Source organism: Anser anser (genome assembly GCF_964211835.1).
Source record: "Anser anser genome assembly, chromosome: 1".
Classification (NCBI taxonomy): Eukaryota; Metazoa; Chordata; class Aves; order Anseriformes; family Anatidae; genus Anser; species Anser anser.
The window spans coordinates 49,134,071-49,154,779 of NC_139720.1; the positions used below are offsets into that span (position 1 = coordinate 49,134,071).

The 20,709-nt window shown below is 39.8% G+C and overlaps 1 long non-coding RNA gene across 1 annotated transcript in view; it reads left to right on the top strand.

Annotated features, from left to right (window-relative positions):
- Positions 1–20,709, top strand: part of LOC310895164 — a 167,954-nt gene that overhangs the window by 135,075 nt on the left and 12,170 nt on the right. The window contains exons 3-4 of the long non-coding RNA XR_014580499.1: positions 17,593–17,699; positions 19,726–19,824. This is a non-coding gene — a long non-coding RNA (uncharacterized lncRNA). The remainder of the gene's footprint in view (positions 1–17,592; positions 17,700–19,725; positions 19,825–20,709) is intronic.

A 20,709-nucleotide genomic window follows, 5' to 3' on the forward strand; every position in this document is an offset into this window, starting at 1 on the left:
AAGTGAGGAGGACAGAATCTGCGTCAGAACATTTATTCAGTATCTTAATTTTTCTCATTGTTTTGTGCATAGTCCTATGCCTTATGCACTGGTGATCACTAAAACCCTGCTCTGAATTGTTAGACCAGTTCCTGACATGGTTTTGGCAATTCTTCTCAGATAATTTCAGAGCAAAGGAGTCAAGCCAGGTAGACACTGTTAAGAAGTCCATACTGTTTTGGAAGCTGAGCTGAACAGTATGGACAAAGGCCCTCCATGCAGTTGGTCCCAGGAGCAGTGAGTAGTCCTGGAATATTAAATAATTGTAGCCAGTATATCCAAAACACAGTTCACATTGGCTCCAGCTACACTTGGAAGTGCACCAGTGTTCTCTGTTTTAGACCTCAGGGTGTCAAGCAAAGGACTCCTGTTATGGCTCACTGCATGTGAAATGTTGGTTTGAGTGACTGGTCTTGTACCACATTGACAGTCTATGGCTGAAAAATGGACAGATTTCTTTTCTCTAGTCTCCTCAGTGTAAATTTTCACCTTCTCTCCCTTTTTATTTCTTTTCCGTTATTATTCACTGGGAAGCAGATACAAAAATAATCTCAACTAGAAGAGAAGACCCAGGTGTTTTTCTGTTCTCCCTGGATCATTTAGTTGATGATTCTCACATATAAGATGTGTGAATATTCTGGGGAGCAGACACCATCTGATCTTTCACTTTTCTAATTGTCACCAGTTCTTTTTCACTCACTTCAGTGCCTTAATCAATTGACTATTGTGTCAGTCCCTACCTGCTTGTTCTCTTGGCCATATGATTCTCAATTCTTTTTTCTCTTTTTTATTTTTTTTCCTGTATGTTGGCTTGCTCCACCAGAAGCTTCAGAGAAAGAAGTGCTGAGCAACCGTCTTTTGAACTAAGCTGAGTTGCTCAGGGGTTATAACATTTCCTGCAAGGTTAGAGGTGTGAATTCAAAGTGCCTTTGAAGTGCTACAACTGCTTTATAGGTGTTGCTTTTTCCAAAAGCATGGACAGTCCCATTATCACCAGATACTATCTGTGGGTAGAGTTTACCTACTGGATCCCATGCCAGTAAGGGCAGAGATGCTGAGTTCATGTATGATATGGGCTTTAGGCTTTTTAAGCTCATGGTATTTCAAGTCATAGAACCTTAGAAAATGTTAGGTCAGACTGGACTTCCGAGAATGACCTAGCTCATCTCCCCACTCGAGCAGAGTCAACTTCATAAGGTAGGTCAGGTTGCTCAAGGCCTTGTAACACGTATTCTTTGAATTGCCCCCCCTTCCAGTGCTTCAATATTCACATTGAAAGGTCCATTTCTGAAATGTGTGATGGTTCATTGCCTTTTGTCCTTTTACTGCATGATTCTGAGAACTGTCTGTTTCCATCTTCTCTATGATGCCCGTTAGGCAGTGGAGGACAGCCGCCTTTTGGACTTTTTTCTCCAGCTAAATAAATTTGGTTCTTTTAGCCTATCCTGTTGTGTGTTCTGGACACATTATCCTCTCATTGGCCTTCTAGAGGACTACCTCCTGTTTCCCTTGTATGGAAGAATATAAAACTGAAGAGGGAAATAAACTCTGCCTTTGACTTGCTGATTATCTTGCTGTACATGGTTAGCGTTCCTTTTTTTTACTTTTTTTTTTTTCTTTTCTTTTTGCAGTAACAAGCAGCTTGCATATGACTGACTAGTCCTCCATTATATTGCAAAATCTTTTCTGTACAGCTGCTCTCCAATCAGTTGGTTCCCAACCTCTGCATGAATCTGTTCCATCCCAGGTACAGGATTCTGTGTTTGCCTTTTTCAGCTTCATGAGGTTCTAGCTAGCCCATTTCTCCTGAATGTTTGGGTCCTTTTGAATGATAGCCCTGCTCTCCACTGTGTCATCTGCTTCCTCCAGTTTGGTGTCATGCATAAGGTTGCTGAGGGTGCCTTTCCTCACTCACTCAGCTTGCTGATGAAGATTAGACAGTATTTGTGCCAGTCAATACTCAAGACAAAACTCAAGGAACACACTTGTAACTGGCCACCTGCTGTACTTCAAACTAGTGAATACAACCCTTCAAGACCAACAGTCCAGTCATGTTTTCTACCAACCTTGTGTCCTTCCATCTAGCTCATATCTCCTCAACTATGAAGATACTATGGAAGAGTATGTCAAAAGCCTTGCTGAAATCTAAGTAAATGATATTCACTGTTCTCCTCTCATCCACAGTCTTTCATCACAGTAGGCAATCAGGATGGACAAATGTAATTTTCCTTTGATAATTCTTTGCAGATTGTTTACAATCAGTTATTACCCTTCATGGACCTGGAAATGGCTTCTGCAAGCTGTTACTTACCATGATCTTTACTGCTTATCATGTCCTATATTCCACCTTCTACAAAAACTGAAGCCTTGGAAACAACAGTAGATCCCTTCCACATTCTGAGGCAGTGATTTTAATGTGGAAAAAATATTTATACGTAATTAAATATCCACAAGTGCAGTGTAGAGAAAAAGAACGATGGGTGTTCTTTGCAAGCTTGATGATGTTCTGTCAATATGTTGAACGTACAATGTTTTTTACTGTATAGGGTTAAGAAACAGGCTTTGTGCTGTTTCTCATTAAGGTGACTCGAGTATTTGGCTTCCAGGCTTAAAGGATATCTCATGTCATATGTATACTGCCACATATGTAATTTGTTGGGTAGGAATAGTTACATTGTGGAGATGGCACAGAAATTCCTAACAATTTTTCCTGCCCACAATAGTTTTCCAGAAGACAGAACATACCACTGCCCATGCACGTTAAGTCTTTGGATGAGCTAATATGAAATACTTCTGCTGTTCTAATTTCCTCTTGTGTGTATTTTTTTCCTGGCTTAGAGTCAGTGACCTAATTCTTTTCTTCATTCTGTTCGAGGCTTTTGCTTTTTCCAAGCTATTCACATCAGATTCTCCCCCATTGTGGAAGCTGTGCCTTTTATTTCTGCTTTGTATTGCCAATTTGGGATATGTGCATTGATTGCCCTATTGCTCCTCTTGTCTCCAGTCCTGAGGGAGGACACTGAGTATGCAGAGAGTACAAAAGATGACTTTTGTAGCATGGCATCTCCTGCAAATGGTGACCAGGATCTTTTACTAGACCCACTTAAGGGAGTTCTTGCAAACCCACATAAAGCTTTTCCCAGAGTTTACACTGGAAAGAACCCAATTAAAAGTAGTACCTGAAAGAAAGTAGGTTTGCTCTCCAAGTGTTTTGGCTGGAGAGCTAAAGCAGTCAGTGTCTTTCCATCTGTTTACTTGCCTTTTAAAAGTACATAAAGACTTGATCAAAACCTTTTTTGACAAGGTGTGTATGTTAAATGTGTACGTTTAACTTAAAAAATATACAAACAAAAGGCTCCTTAGTTTCATAATTGTGAAATCTTCAAACTAGTACATGCATGTTTCCCAGCCTAGACTGAGGCATGCTTAGGCCAGTTCAAAGGCATGTAGAGAGCAGACCCAGCATTTTCTATGTTTGATTATGATTCAAATTCACCTTTATATTCCAGTACCTATAGGAGGTTGACAAAGGCTAGCCTTGCTTTTTTTTTTTTTTTATTGTTCAGCTACACTTCTAGGTGCATATATATATATATACATACATACATATATATATATATTTGCTCTGTATTTTCCAGCAATTACTATGTTGTAGTTCTTTGTGGCTACCTTAATAAATAACTGTGTTCAGACTCAGACATTTTCTTGTATGGTAAGGAGATTTTGTGCACTTGCAAAATAATCTCCATGGCACCACTCAGGGGCTTAGTGTATTAACAATCACATAGACTATTTTAAACAGCCTTCCTGTCTTGACAAGAACTGGTATGAGCAATACAATCACTGTTTTTGTTGGGGAGAGGATCACTCAATTCAAGAACTCAAAAAAAAAAAAATCCCAAACAAAACAAACTGTGAACATGCATTCGAAGTTTTAGCCTAGGAATAAATTGCATCTGTTTCATAGAATAGCTGAAAACATAAAACTAACTGTAAGTTATACAGAAATTAAGTGCTGTAACTTCTGGTATAAGTTATACATATTGGGAAGCGTTCACTTGATCTGTGTCTTGTTTCTAAGCGGCCGATGCATTTTCCTGAGCTGCAGAAGGCTGTATACTTGGATCCTGTGACAAGCTGACTTCTCTAGAAGAAGGCCAGCTTTTCCACATTCCTACAGACATTAAGAGCAAATAAGCTGACTGCCATAAGTGCTTTACTACCTTTAATTCTCAAGCCTTCCTGTAAGTCTAACCAATACTGCTTTACTCTTAATCTTCAGACAGTCTTCCTCATATTCTTTCTACCTACAGGCGTAGGGTTTGCATTATGTGCTGGTGTGTATTTACACATATTCTAGAGTACGAGGAGCAGAAACCATTTGGTTTGTCACTAGGACAGCACTGAGAAACTCCTCCATCACTTTTATTTCAGGAACTTCTCAAGAAGAGAATGACAGAGAAGTTCCTGTCTCTTAGGTATTTTCTTCATAACACTATATTATTCCTTTCGCTGCCAGTGTTAGGAAAAAAAATGGGGAAAAGGTATTTTTCATTAAAAATAAAATGCAGGAACACATGCATCTTTCTGGTTTTGCTTTGCTTCTGAATGATGAAACAACTCAGAATATGTAGAAAAAGGCGTCTGACATTACTTACAGAGCAAAAAGGAACAAAGTTACTGGCTTGTAAAAAGGCAAAAGAAAGTCTTCAGATGAAAGAGGGTTATATTTTGCCTCAGTCATAAAAAAATAGGGTTTTTTTTCCTTTCATTTGAACTCTTGAAAAAGTGCAATTTTACTTCAAGACATTTTGGTTCATATCACCATGTTAATTTTATTAAACAGTAAGACCAGACAGGGCTTGAATTATTGTGCAATAATGTATGCTTAGGTGTATTCTCAGGCATGAGCCTGAAGGCTGAGTGTTATCAAGTCCCAGAATATTCAGAATATTTCACATAAATTATGTGTTTTTTTTTGGTTTGTTTGTTCTTGTTTTTTGTTTGTTTGTTTGCTTGTTTGTTTGTTTGAGGAAAAGAAAAAATGTATAGAGACTACAGGGATTTGAGCTCTACAGAGATCACCACAGAGAGCCATCCTCCTCTGCTGGGATGCATTGCACTAGGAATGGCTGTAGGAGTCATCAGAGGAGGCTCAGCATTTGTTACTCTAGGGTGTTTTGGGAAAGCTCCCACTGTCCCTGCTCTAGGAGGAGGTGTAGGCATGCTGCGGCTTCCTGAGCACTGAGCCTCTCCTTTGCTCAGGATCTTCTTCAGGAGCTGTGGTACCCAAAATGCAGGGAGCATGAGGCCTCAAAAGGCTGAATCGTGGACCTAATGCAGGGCAAATGCTGGGATGTCTGATTCTCACTTTATTTGTGGTTCAAAATGCACACAGTGAAACAGATGAGAGCTAGGAACAAACATGCTTAGTTGAGGGGACCCAGTTACTGAATTAATTCCCATGGAGATTACCTGAATTTCTAACTGAAATTTGAGACTAACTTGCATCTCACTGGTAGACTAAATCCCATCTCTAGTAAAAGACATAAGCCTCCTTCTGAGAAAAAAACTTTTCATGACAAGGATGTCACTCACTATATCAACTGCTTTGTTTATCCACTCTGAAAAATACTCTGAAAAAGACACTATGAAAACCACCTGCAGAAAAAAACTCAACCAACCAACCAGAGAAACACAGACAGTATAAAAGCAACAATGAACAAACAAGTATCCCTCACAAAACAAAATTAAAGCATTTCTCAGGCACAATTTTACGTGAATAGGAAAAAGGCAGAACCTCTCTAAAAAGCAAGAAGAGTTTTAACATCTCTTCTGATTTTACATGGAAGGGACAGAGATATTATTATATTGGGGAACAGTAGGCAATATAATAATATAAAATATAGTCCTTGGAGGTCAAGCAGAGAGAGAGAGAAGACAGAAAGGGTTGTGAGTTGAAGGCTGGAATGTTTTTTGGAACTTCGGCTTAAGTTGGATAAGGAGTGAGGAATGAGTAAGCAAGCAGAACATTTTTCCAAATATGCAATGAAAGGTTCCCTTAATGGCCACTGAAAATTAGATTGCAATAATAGCCACATGGTAGCACTTAAATGAATGGAGAATAAGGTGCCATTCAGCAGCTCTGAGTGTATCAGAACCTCACCTTAAATAGCCTTCCCAAATAACATTTAAAATTCTCATCAAATACAGATTATCTTTTTCTTTCTAACGATGAAGCACAAAAAAAGTAGAAACAGATTGATCACTCTCCAAACTGCCTACATTTGGCAATATATTTACCTCATATAAAATTCATATGAATAACCCATATTTTTTAACAAAGCCTAGAATCTATAGAGGTTCTCCTGACACCACCAACTTAAACAAAAGTAGGTCCATAAGATAAGCTTTTCAAGTATATTTATCCCTCTAATTACTGAAATTTTGTAAAGCTTTAAACTTCAGTCCAGATCAGAATAAGAGTGTTGCTCAATTAATAACATTTTTCCAAATGTCTCACCTCTTCCTGGGTCACGTAAATTTGAAAGGGCTACCTTTTAGTCAGGACAAGAGCCCTTCAGGTTCAAGCCATTAGCACCACAAGCCAAAGCTGAAAGCGGAAGGAAAACAACAGATGCCAAAGAGGGAGAAAGAAGGTGGGTGTCAGATATACAGACAGATGCAATATAAATCTGATATTGAAATTGGAGACTGTTAGCAGGAGCAGGAGCCAGTACTAATGTATGAGCAGTTGTCCAGTTTGTAGATGGCAAAAGACAAATTTCCAGGAACACCTGCTTTGTAGAATAAAGAAATGTAAAAAACATGATTTAAAAACCCTGTAAAAGGTCATGAGGGAGAATAGTGACAACAGCAGTAGAAAGCAATGTGGCAGGGGTGGAGGAGACTTTGGTAGCCTACACTACCCTCATTAGCAGGACCCAGCCAGAACACGTGTGGAGATCCCATCACTTCCCAGTGATGCTCCATTTGGTCCTGCCACCATACACAGCTTGAAAAGGTTATGTCCATACAGTGTCCCCTCTCTGTCCTCGCCACCCAGGGCTGGGAGCCCACTGTCCCTCTGACATCCTGTTCCCAGAGGGTTGCCCAACATGGGCAGAGAGGACAGAGGGGGCCCTAAGGGAAGCATGGGAGGTTTCCCTGTACATGTGTTCTGTGAGGAAATCTCTGGTGCAAGAGCTAGGCTGACTAACAGTAAATATATTTCCCAGAAAAATAAGCCTTGTGCTGTGAGTACTAGCTACAGCTCCTCATTTTCTAACCCTGCGTCTGTCAGAAGCTTGCACTGCAGATCTGGGAAGGATGCTTTTCTCATCTGCTTCTATTTCCCTCTTCATAAAATTGGGCTGGGAATTCTCATAACATTTTTTTTTGCACAGTTATTTACCCTTCCATTCCTTGCTGGTATGAAATCAAGTTTTTGTACAACTATTTTTTATATATATATATATTATTTTTTGGTGGAGAAGGGTAAGGGGAGGAGAACACATCACCAGGGGTTAGCCTGTACTCCATAATTTAAGCGCAAGACTCTATTTTTGGAGCAGGGCTAGCACCCTTGAGCTAACACCTCCAGGATATCAGTTGAGTGCCCTATACACAACACAGTGGCTGTTGAACTCTTGAAACTCTTGAAACTCTCAAAAATGAATTCTACAAGTCTTTTCCAGCTGGAATTTTCATTCAAACCAGTAAGTTTCCACAAACAGATCAGTTTTAAAGAATTACATTTGTAATAAAATTCAAGTTTTAAAAATAATTCTTAATGAACCTTGACCCTAGATGAGAAGGAAGGCAGCTACAAAAAGCGGTATTGGCATTTGGTGAAGGACCGTATGCCTGTTTTATTACCAGACTAGCAAAGACGTACTGAAATGGGGAGAACTGAGAAGTAACTCTCCCACCAGCACGGCCCAGCATGGTAAGTGATGCAGGGCCACCTTCACCCCGCAGCATAACCATATCCAGTTCTCATGAAATGTTGCAGTCTGCTGGTATGATTTATTCCGCTTCCTTCAACCCCACAAGACGTTTGAGTTTAACATGCAATAGGTGATTACACTTCAGAGCAAATAAAGCCCTCAATGCAAAACTGTATCCAGGGTGCGTACATGCTACTGATCTTGTGTCAGCAACAATGAAAAGAACAGGATTTTTCTTCTTCTTCCTTTTTTATTTTAGATTGAATTTTTTATTTTATTTTTTTCCCATGCATTTTAGTACAGGGATGTGGCAAATTAATCAAGTGCCACTTTTGGTGGGAATTTTTATTAAGGCTTGTGATGCTTGCTCAGTTCTTTAGAAAGCAGAGGTCTAAGGTCACTCAAATAATTGTTATTGCTACTGAGATAGGCTCACGTATGGGATTTCAAGTTCTTTTCAATCAGACTGTTGCTATATGTCTCTTTGTGTTTTTGAAAGTACCTTACCTGAAGTTCTTATTTGGCTATTGCATATCTTCTTTCTTTTCCACTTTCCTCCTTTGTATGAATGTAATTCATTTTGTTTGCTGAGCTGCTTGAACAGTGCATTGTCTGGTATTGTGTTAACTACATAGAAACTTCAAGGGTTATGCCACTATATCTTCAGTAACATGAGTAAGAGTTTGGTCACCACAGGACATAATTCAGAGCTGATGTCAGCCAATAGCAGCCATAAACTCCTTGATGTATTCGTCATTGCCATGAATTGCAGTATACAAATCACTCTTTCTTTTGTGAGAAAGTACAACAACAGCAAATAAAGGAGATGCAGGTGGTGCTCTATAGTATTCCCCACTTTTGAACTGTTACTCTCCTATAAGCCCCAAAGTGTGTGTTTACCTGTACATTTTCACTGGTTCCTAGGAGGGAGAATCCATGGGGGCTAGGGAAGAGTGGATTCCATCCCTGGCTCCACAGTGAACTCTGGGCTGAACACAGGGTGTGCCTAAAAATACCTCTTCCCACTTTTGGGAAGTGCTTTGAAGTCTGCAGCTGAAAAGTGCCACTGAAGAACTGGGTGTTTTGTGATTATTGTTTTTTACAGATGGACATCTTTTGCATGCTTAAATTTCATCTGCTCATTCTCCAAAATACACCCAGACAGGGCAGAAGGAGAGTGAGAGAAAGAGAGAGAGAAACAAAGCTCCCGTAGCACAATGGTTGATCTGGGAATGAGCAAAAATCTCTGCCTCTCAATGAGCATCCTCAGTTAGTCATGCCAAATCTGCTGCTTGTGCAAACATGTTGCCTAGGGATGTTGTTAGGTGCTGTGGCCACAGTGTCTTTGCCAATGCTGAAGACTTTATTATTTTCTTAATTTGTTGCAAGAAGATAGATAATAATAATAATAATGATAAATTCATTTGTAATGATCCATTTGTAACAATGCTAAACTACAGAAAATGTGGGACCTAAAAACCTTAATGGTGCCTCCTTTAAATGCATATTTGTTTCTCAGTGGAGTGTAATCTCTATTTCCTTGATTGATAGGGCTATAATGCCTAGGAAAGAGTGGAATGGATGGGCCAATCAGAAATGAAGAGCCAAGAAAAGGTCAAAATGGCAACTCACTTCACTATATTTCTTGAAAGATGTTGGGTATTAAATGTCAGATGCAATCTTTGTCATGAAAATGAAGTAACAAGCCACTAGTGTGACCCTCTCCTTTGAATAATAGTCTTGTCACTTTTTCTAATGTTCTTTCATCACGGTTTAAATTGAAGGAGAACACTGCCTATCTTGTAAAATATTTAAATAATAGAACATGTTCAGGAAACAGAGAGAAAGTGGGGAAGGAGGGAAACAAATCCCTTGTTAGATATTTCATTTTCAAACTTGGCCTCCCTTCTAAAATTTATTTTGTTATGGCAAAGCAGATACTAAGAGTGCAGCACACAGTGGTTGCATTATCATTTTATTAAGATGCTTTCCACTTTGGGTTTTGACCAGCCCCAGTCCATCTAGCAGTAGAACAGGCTTGATGGCACTTGTCTCAGTATGGGCAGGTATTTCTCTTTATTAAGTGAGATGGACAAAACACCTATGGAAATGAAATAAATTTGACAGTCTTTACTAGAAAGATGTCTTCCTAGTCAAGATATATAAGCCTTTCACATCCTCACTACTACCTTTTAGCATTGCTTTTTATACAATCACAGTATTACTTCAAAGATTTTATCCATAAAACTTAAACTTTCTATAGAAGATTCAGCTTGGTTATTCATTTGATGCCTGGTACCACTCTGCTCTGGCAGACATTTATACTGGCAAGGCCCCTCCCAAATTTGTTGGCTCCACCCTCTTTTAAAATTTCCCAGCATAAAAAGTGTTTTTATTTTTGAAGTGCACATTTGGAGATATATATTATTAGACTGATATTCTGAAGCCACCCTTTCCTTACAAACATTTTGTTATCTTTTCAGTGTGTGCACTTGCTGGAAGTGGTGCCAGGGTAAATAATATGAAAAGCTGCTGGGAAAAACAGGCTTGCCAAAGCTCTAATGAAACTTTCTTTATTTATACACAAAAATAAACCAGGAAACACAGACTGAATGGAGGTGGATGCACATGCCTTGTGTAAATGACCCATCTTGGGTTGTGTTCTGAAGCATCATGTTTCTACCCAATCCTTCACACAAAAAATTCACTTCCATTTGGAAGGGAATCTGCAAACAAAATATTTTTGCATATTTTTCCTGTGGTGCTATTGCTGGTTTTGCATCCTTACAGTGTGGCTAGGGCTGTACACGGTTTAACTTACATAAAAATGGAAAAATTCTTTCAGCTGAGGCATAATCACAACAACCTGCCATCCGTGCAGAAAGCAATTTGCCCTTGAACATACTGGCATATAAACCATAGCACCATCATCTTGGTGCTATCACAGACAAAAGGTTGCGGTGACTATGTCCAGCCTGTGGAGCAGATACACATGAAGGCACTCCCATCAGTCCTCTTCCTGATGGTTTAGACCACTTTGTACAGATTGCAGCCCTCCTTCTTGCCTCATACTTTCATTTCTTTCTTCTGAAAGCACAGGCATGGAAGGATGGGATTCACATGCTTGCGTTCATCTTGTTATGGAGCAAGAAAGTGATCAGGACACAAATCAGAGCTGAGAGCTGTGACCTGGAAAGTGCTCCCAGCTCCTCTTGTAAGGATGTGTTACAGGTATAACTCTCATTTCTCAACTGAGATCAGTGTGGCAAATACTCTGTGCTGAGATTATGGATTGTCCAATTATCCATTCCCTTTTTCTCTGGACCCTGGGTTTCTTCTCTGTGTTTGTTTGGCAAAATAGCAGAGATCTAACTTGGCCTCTTACATGCCAAGTATAAAAGTCAGTCACAGACAGGAAAAGAAAAACATGGATAGCTCTATCAAGAGTAACACGTAGAAGTCACTAGGTAGGAAAGAGACTGAGAAATTAAAGGCCTAAACCATGAATAGAGTAATGAAAGGGTAGTTTGTTCTACACACATTTTATAGATTTTTCAGAAGAAAACTGAAAGTGGCTGAATGGTAAAGAGTGAACTTCATGCCATGGGTTTCACCCACTACCCATTTTCACCCCACCAAGAATCATAGAATCATGGAATCATTAAGGTTGGAAAAGACTTCCAAGATCATCTGGTCCAACCATCACCCTACTACCAATGTCACCCACTAAACCATGTCCATAAGCACCAGGCCCAACCTTTCCTTAAACATCCCTGGGGATGGTGACTCCACCACCTCCCTGGAAACCTGTTCCAATGACTGACCACTCTTTCTGAGAAGAAATTTCCAACATAAAACTCCCCTGGCACAACTTGAGGCCATTCCCTCTAGCCCTATCACTAGTTATCTGTGAGAAGAGGCCGACCCCCCAAAGGCCTTCCTTTCAGGTAGCTGTAGAGAGCAATAAGGTCTCCCCTGAGCCACCTCTTTTCTAGACTAAACAACCCCAGTTCCCTCAGCCGCTCCCCATAAGACTTGTGTTCCAGGCCCCTCACCAGCTTCATAGCCCTTCTCTGGAAACTCTCCAGGGCCTCAGGAATCTTCACCTCTTTCCCTGGCTTTGCTGAAATTCTTATATAACACACGGCCTTACTCTCCCCAGCTGATATCTCCTTGCACTGCATTTCACTTTCCTTCTTTTCTCATTGTCTCCCATTTAATGGGAAGACTGATTAACAGGCCCGGAGTGTATCTTTTCTCAGCTGCTCTGTAGATAACGTTATCTTGAATAGCTCAGCTCTGGTACAAGTTTGTTGGATGTGCAGATGTCAGACTAGACAATGTGCTGGGCTCCTGTTTCCACAGCAGTCAACTTAGAGTAGCAACTCAACAGGATAGAAATAAATCACTTTTTTTCTGTCTTTACTGGTCTTTTCTCACCTCGACTGTTTGTCTTATGCGCATTTTAAAGAGTTGCAGTAACAATACCTCAGTTGATTCTTCCCCTCCAACAAGGGCAATCACTGATGTATTTCATATGACCTGAAAGATTGCCATACAGGGATTTTTCACACATAAAAATTCCCTGCAAGTAATGGGAAAGGGAATAAGGGATGCTATCAAAATGAAATACACTACATTTAAAATAGTTCCATTGTTTTTTCTTCTGTACCTTTATTTTAAAAAGAAATTACATTATTCTTTTCAGGGATTGTTGCTGTGAATCTCAGGCTGAGATCTCTGATGACACATCTACAGCTTATTTAATAGTTTAGTCTTGTACAAGACTGTGTCAACTTCTTTGGCCTGTGGAGATCATTCATTGTCTTTATTCTTTCAAAATCATGCTGTCAGAGCAGGCTAGGAAAAAAGTGTCATCAGACAAGATATTCTTTTCCTTGTACAGCTCAGATGAAACCAGCTCTGCTTTCCGCACACATTCCCCATTTCGTCCTTCATCTCCACCAGCAGTCATGGAAACCTGTCCACTGCAGACCCAAAGGGACCTGTACAACCACCCAGTGGTTCATCAGAGGTGATTGTGACCATCAGCCAGCTGAACTTTTTTATTTTATTTTATTTTTTTTTTTAGAATACAGCAGAACCACTCACCAGTACCTCAATTTTGAAGACATAAGAGTGCAAAGAAAAGACCTTCCTAGAAGCTTTCTGACTTGTCTCAGATTGATGCTTTCCATTCACTTCCCCTTCAGACTGCTTCAGGGGGAAAGCACTGAACTGTAAGCAGCAGTCATTTCACTGGAGTGCAGCAGCCTCAAATTCCAGCCATGACTTTCTTATTGCTAAGCATTCTTTACCACAGAAAAAGTATTTTTTTAATGGGAACCAGATCTGGGTCATAAACTTTAAGCCTATCAAGCTTTATGTTAGCTAATATTTACCTTATTGTATTATTTTTTTTAACTCTCTCTCTCTCTCTCTCTGGTAAAAAGACATTACTGTAAGGGGAATGCAGGCAGGCAAATAAAGCAAAGGAAATCAGGAAATACTATGAACTGCATGTGACTCGCAGCTGCAGGGTTCCTCACAATAAAGAGCCCTGCCTCAACAAAGTGGCTTATGTGCTTTAACAAATATCAGCTGTTTGTTTGGGGTCTAATGAACAAACTAGAGCCAGAGTGACAACTGCTTCAAGTAATTATGAAGACAGCTTGCAAACTATGGCCCCACTTGTTTCAGATTCTAAATGACGACAGTCGGGCTGCTGTTGCTGCCAGCTTTATTTCTGAGCACTTTTATTTCCATATTTCAAAGGTCAGTGTGTGGTGGCGATGTCAGCCAAAGAAAGCCTGTGTGAAGGGTACGTGTGTGCCCATGTCTTTGAGAGGGAGAAAGAGAAAAAAGAGAAATAAAGGAATTTTTCAACATTACCAATAACTGCTGCATTAATAATAAACCCTTAATGAAGCATTTATAACATGTTGAAACCTAGGAGCCTAGATGGGATTGGCTTTCCCTTGCTGCAGACTTTATTTGTGTGTGTAGCCGGGGAGACTCTGCCCTGAGGAGTTTACAGTGCAAGTGGGAGAAATGGCGAAACAGAGATCTCAGGGAAATAGAATGGTGTCCTTTTACAGAGATCTGTGGAAACATGAAAGAGCTTATCAAGGTACACGGAGGGTTTTACATCAGCGTAAAACGTGAATTGACTGGAAAACCCCCGAATCTCAGACAATTGCTTAGGCTGCATCTTTTCTTTCCTCTAATATCAATGATTTATATTTCATAATGCTGGTGATTTGTTCTTATACAGAGGCTGAGGATTTTTTTGTATATAATAATCATATAAATAACCAACTGTTGCACTGATGAGATTATCACATATGTGGAACAATGCCTGGTGGAATTTCTAGAGGAAGTTTGGAGCAATTTTACCCAAGTACTAGTCTGATTTGTCCACAAAGTGGTCGAGCTTTTATTTTGCATACTTTCTTGTGTTTAATAGATTTATCCATTAAATATCTCATGAGATTAATGTGAAATAGCACAGAAATGGAGGTGATGGCATAAGGAGAAAGCTGAAAGGACTTGATTCCTTGATGAGAGATGGAGATCAGAAACCAGTTTGGTCCCAGAACTGGGGTCACATTTCAGGCACACCTTCAGCAAGAGAGGGATTTGTGGGAGAAAGGTCTGAAGGGAGTATGAAAGGAATGAGAAAGTTAAGGGTCTGGATACAGGAAGGGCAGGAGGAAACATACATTCTGTGGAAATTTAAAAGCAAGAGCTTTGCATGTGATGCAACAGGAGTTAAGCCACAGTGCTGATTTCCAAGGGAAAGATTGTGGAATTGTGTGAGCCACCTGGACAGACTGGAAAAAGAAGCCAAGCAGGGTCAAGGCAGCATCTTGGCTGGACTGAAGAGGAAGTCAGGTCAGCAGCTATGAAATTGTTAGTGAAATGGGAGGAAGGTTATAAAAACAGGGAGAACAGTCTGACAAAAGTAGGGAGGCATTTGCAAGATGATACTGATATAAAAATGACAGCAGTTACCATGGCTGCTGGGAGGGAACATAGCCAACAATCCAATGGTTGGAAGGCTTGGATAAAGGGAAGCCTGTGAATTATCTTCTCAGATGGTTATGTATGTGACCTGAGATCACAGTGACAGGGAGAAACAAAAAGGAAAATAAACAATGCATCATGTCCTTCTCATCAGGCTGACAATCTTTTGCAAGTTCTGTTTTTTTTTTTTTTTTTTTTTTTTTCCCAAATTGCAGGAAATTAGAAATTTCTTCAAACAGACCCAAAAATAGATGCATGACAATTGATGAAGGACAATAGACTGCAGCCAACATTAGATAAGTGCTTCTTCAGTGAACTCTGAGGTGTTTATTAATCAGAGGTAAATAGCCTTGCTTCTAGTGCAGTCCAGGTCTGGCAGCTGCCTTCTCTTGATTTTCTCCCTGGCTTGGAAAAGACAGAGTCATTTCACTCATTCTTGAGCCCAATCCCAGGCATCTCTTTAATTTAGAAACATTTTTAAGCTTACATCTCATTGTAAACAGCTATGTTTCCCCAATGTCTACTATCGATGTGACTCCTTACGTTTTGTTTTGTTTTGTTTTTGTTTGTTTGTTTTGCTTTTTGCTTATTTAAATTTTGGTTTAACACATTTAAATTATGCTTTTATGTGCTCATGAGAAGAGACTGACAAATTTTGAAAGATTTGTTTGTCTTGGTGCTCCCGCTCCTTTCTGGAGAATTGTCTTTTCCGTAACAGATATGACCAGTTCACGAGTGACACATCCCTGAAAGAAAAGCTCACATTGGGTTACCTGTGCCTGAGGAACATCAGGAGAAAAATAGCTGATGAAATAAAGGAAAGTGCTTAATTATCTGACATTATACATGGTCACCCATACATGAATGGATGTGTGCCTAATATATAAAATTTTTAGTCTGAAAAGGTGAGAAAAAATCCTACTGACTTTGATTATTCCCTCCATAGGGTAATTTGCAATATCTGCTTGCAACATGTGAGTTGTAAACAAACTATAACTAAAATTTGAATCCCTATGTAATAGTCCTTTTCTTACTTTTTTCATAATAATAACTTAGTCTTCCTCAAGCCTCACTTGGCAGACTTCCCAGTGTGTCTTTTTGTAGGGTGGCCCGATTAAATTCAACAGAGAGAAGCACGTGACACTCTGAAGTAACCATTTTGTGAGTGGTCTTTGAATGTCCTTTATTGCTGAGTGCATTCAGTTTCTGTTTTTCTCCTGATAATCTTATTCATATTGCACATGCTTACATAGGTTTCTCCAAGGGCAGCTCAATCTGAGCTGCTCCAGTGCTACTAAAATGAGAGAGACAGGGAGCTATTTTTCTAGCTGTCTCTCACAGATGTCATTAATACTACTTTTCCCATTCGAAGTCCCTGGAAATTTTTGCTCCTTAGCAAACATGCTGACGCAGTGTCCTATCTTCCATCTTCTAGAGTGCAGTTGTTCTTGTGTAGAAATTAGAGTGTTAAGCTTAAATGCATATATGGGTTCAAGTCTCAGTAAATACCAGCCAGGGGAACATAGCATAAATAAAACTTTGAAAATGAAGCTGTCTTTTTCTGTTACTACTGAGTGATTAGGTTTGTTCATGGTAACATTTCTATGTTTCTATATTTCTAACATTTCATAAGAGCAAGTGTAGGGTCCTGCACCTGGGAAGGAACAACCGCATGTATCAGTACAGGCTAGAGGGCGACCTGCTGGAGGGGAGCTCTGAGGAGAAGGACCTGGGGGTCCTGGTAGGCTACAGGTTGACCATGAGCCATCAGTGTGCCCTAGTGGCCAAGAGGGCCAATGGGATCCTGGCGTGCTTTAAAAGGAGCGTGGCCAGCAGGTCAAGGGAGGTGATCCTCCCCCTCTACTCTGCCCTGGTCAGGCCTCAACTGGAGTACTGTGTCCAGTTTTGGGCTCCCCGGTACAAAAAAGACAGGGATCTCCTGGAAAGAGTCCAGCGGAGGGCCACAAAGATGATACGGGGCCTGGAGCATCTTCCCTATGAAGAAAGGCTGAGAGACCTGGGTCTGTTCAGCCTGGAGAAAAGAAGACTGAAAGGAGATCTTATCAATGTTTATAAATACCTGAGGTGTGGGAGTCAGAGGGATTTGGCCAACCTCTTTTCAGTGGTTTGTGAGGACAGGACAAGGGGCAGTGGCCACAAAATGGAGCACAGGAAGTTCCGCACTAACATGCAAAAGAACTTCTTCACAGTGAGGGTGACAGAGCACTGGAACAGGCTGCCCAGGGAGGTTGTGGAGTCTCCTTCTCTGGAGATATTCAAGGCCCATCTGTACACCTACCTGGGCAGCCTGCTCTAGGGAACCTGCTTTGGCAGGGGGGTTGGACCCGATGATCTCTCGAGGTCCCTTCCAACCCCTACAATTCTGTGGTTCTGTGATTCTACAGGTTTTAGTTGTAAATTGTAATAAAGATGTAATAATACTAAGAAACCATGCAGTAGATAGTGAAGATAAGTATTGTCTAGCGTATATCAGAACAGTTCAAGAAGGAGACTTAGGAAAGCCTCAGTAGAGCATGGTAGCATTTAATACTTAGCTTGTTTTTTTCTTGTTTTGTAGAGTTTAACTGTTTACTTTGAAGTTTGACTGTTTGCTATTCCCTTCAAGGATGGATACCATAAGAAGAATACAGAGGAGATAATCAATTGCCCAAGGCCACTCAGAGAGTAAGTGACTGAGATGAGACTGAAATAGTGGTTTTGATTTGCACGGTCACTGAGGTGAGCAGTGTTAAGCCAGGGTCTTATACCATACTTATGACTCCATAGCAGACTCTTTCAAAACTACATTACTGTTTAAAACTGAAGTGCATCAGCTATGCTGATTAATGTCACAAATAATCATAAAAAGTTTTAAATACAGGAAGAAGTAAACAATTAAATGTAATGTATGATGAATTTCAGGGATGTCCAATAAAGTAGGCTAGTAATAATAATGTTATTGGGCTTTTTTTTTTTTCTGTGGAGAAAAATATCCTTTCTCATGGACTTACCTCATCTGAGACTCAGTGGGCCAGGATGAGGCAAACTATGTTTTCCCGTCACCATGTTATGCTTCTGCATTATTTACATCTCCTAGCCTATTTATGAGAGATGTGATGTACCAGTGCAGAGTGACTTGTAGGGAGAAGGGTCTTGTTTGAGAAGCACGTTTAGTATGCTGGGAGCCTGCCATTTTTCTCCTTAGGTAGTCTCTATCTTTATTCTTCTCTGACAAGAAACTTGGGCTTTGATGTCAAGAAGCACAATGAAAAAGAATGTTTTTCCCTTGCCCATTATCTTCCTCTTAGCTGAACCTGAGAATACACCTATTTATTTCTAAAAGAGGTTAACTCAAGAGTGGTAAGCTGCTTTTCCATTTTTGTTTATTTTCTCAAATGCAACTTCTGCTTTCTAATGGAATGGATGGATTTTTTTAGTACTTTTTATGATCAGGTTTTAAAAAAGGCAAATAGGCAATTATAGCATGGCAATTACATTAAAAAACCCTGCCACAGCTGCCATTCTTGCAGCATTTCTAGCTTTGCCTTTATTATAGTGTCAGTATCCATTCTGCTTATTATCATCTACATTTCTCTTCATTACTAGTGACAGAGAAAGTAAAATTAGAAAAACAACAACAACCATAACAAAAAAAGTACAAAAATCTGTAGACCAAGATGAAAATACTGACAAACTAAGTTAATAAGGGATTCCCCCAGATGTCTCTTAGGACGTTTAGATGCCATCAAAGGGAGACATTTCTGTATTTCAAGGCCCTTAGTGTGTTCTGTGTCCCTGCAGGCCTATGCTTGCAAAAAGAGGAGGAAGAGGAACCTTCACTCACTTCTTCATTAAGCAAAATCTTGCTTATTTTCACATTTGCTCTACAGAGTGATGCCACTCTGTAAATAGACTTTAAAAATGTAGATTTCTGAGGGGAAGACCTATGCTTCGCACCTGAAAGTTAAACATAAAGTGTTGGTGGAACAGTACAGTGCCTAGTTTTACTATTTCAGTTGGCGTGTGAAGAGCTAGAGAGGCTAGGAGATCCTTTCTTAGAAAGTTATTTTGAAATTACTGACAGGTGGGACAATTTGACACATTCTGAAAGCAAAATATTTACCCAGAAATACCTTCAAAACTTTCTATTTAGTTTCATGCCACTTATTTACAGACTAACATTTTATCTTAAGGTGACCCATGGACAAGTAATTCATTTCCACTGCAAGTATAATAACAGTATTCAGAAAGAAGCAATGCCATGGAAAGTCGTGCTTTTCCTTGCAGTGTTAGAATATTCCATGATATCTCCAGTAATATTGTTCAAACTGTGGACCAAAAAATTCAGATGAAAAACCAAGAGGTCGTACAATAAAAAGAAAAGTCTAGGGGTCCATGAGTAAAAGAGATGATGATGTGCTATAGGCTTAGCTGCCAAGAGAATGGAGAAAGAGTTTTCCCAGAATCAGTGTTGCACAGAAGGAAAATGGCAGGATGAACATGATTATTCAGTTTTTGCATGAAAAATAGCTGGGCAAAACTGAAGAGATGCTGGTCAGTGAACTGACATAAAAAGTTGGTAGAGTACCTTCTCAGCCTCACCACTGCATATACCTATTATCTGTCAATGTGTGACTAAGTGTTGGGAAGATGAAGAAACCGTGTTTATTGGCTAGTGAAATTGGGATGAACAGATAATATTGTTTTCTAGATAGCGGGAGTACGAGTGAACAGAAGTCTAGTGAATTTTCATTTAAAGGATTGTTGTATCCACCCCTGAATATAACCCTCTCCAAGGGAATCACCAAAGGTGAGTGTACGCAAATTAGGTAGAAGAGTGCTGCCATGTATCCAATGGTTTGGCCCACTGTGAACATAACAGGTCTTTACAGAAGTGTTTCAGTTACTCCAGTCAGCTGTCGATGCCAGTTTATAGCTCTTGTCCTAATTTACGAAGCAACTAATGAATTGAGTTTCATCTACATAGAAGACCAAATATCTCTGACAGCTGGGAGACTACAAACTGCAAATATGAAGACTTATTTGTTTGGGAAAGGAAAAAAGGTGGAGAAAGAAGGGTTTGCTATGGAAGGGCCTGGCTATAAAAATCATGCAGATACAAATGCTGACCATATTTTTGCATGAATGGTAAATAATTTACATTTTATGGAACAGTCAAAATTTCAGATTTATTCCTAAGTTTATATTTTCCAAAAATCCTTAACCCAAGCAGAGTTTTAGACTTGAAGACAGTGAAGTGGCAGCAACCCTGAGATTCCGTAGGGATTTTACTGTTGCTATTGATTTGTATGTGGAAAGTCCTTATATGTTTACACTGCCTTATCACTGTGCTTAAAAAAGTAAGAATTACTAAGGTGATCTTCCACCTGAAAGTAGAGGTAAATCTGTGGGTAGAATGAGGAAAAGTAAGTAGCAGAATAATCTTAGGACCAGGATACATGTATTGATTTCAAGTACTGGCTCACATTTTTCTAAACTCTGAGTGGGGGGCTGTTAATGGACTTTGTCTCAAAAAAGAGAGAGCATTCAATGGTCTCTGAAAAGGAGATGACCACTCAATAATTTGATTTATACCTGTTTAGTTATAAAAACAATGTGGGTCAGTGCTAGCATCCACCTTAGAGAGATATCCCTATACAGCATGTCAACTTTATTACATAAACAAAGCATGGAG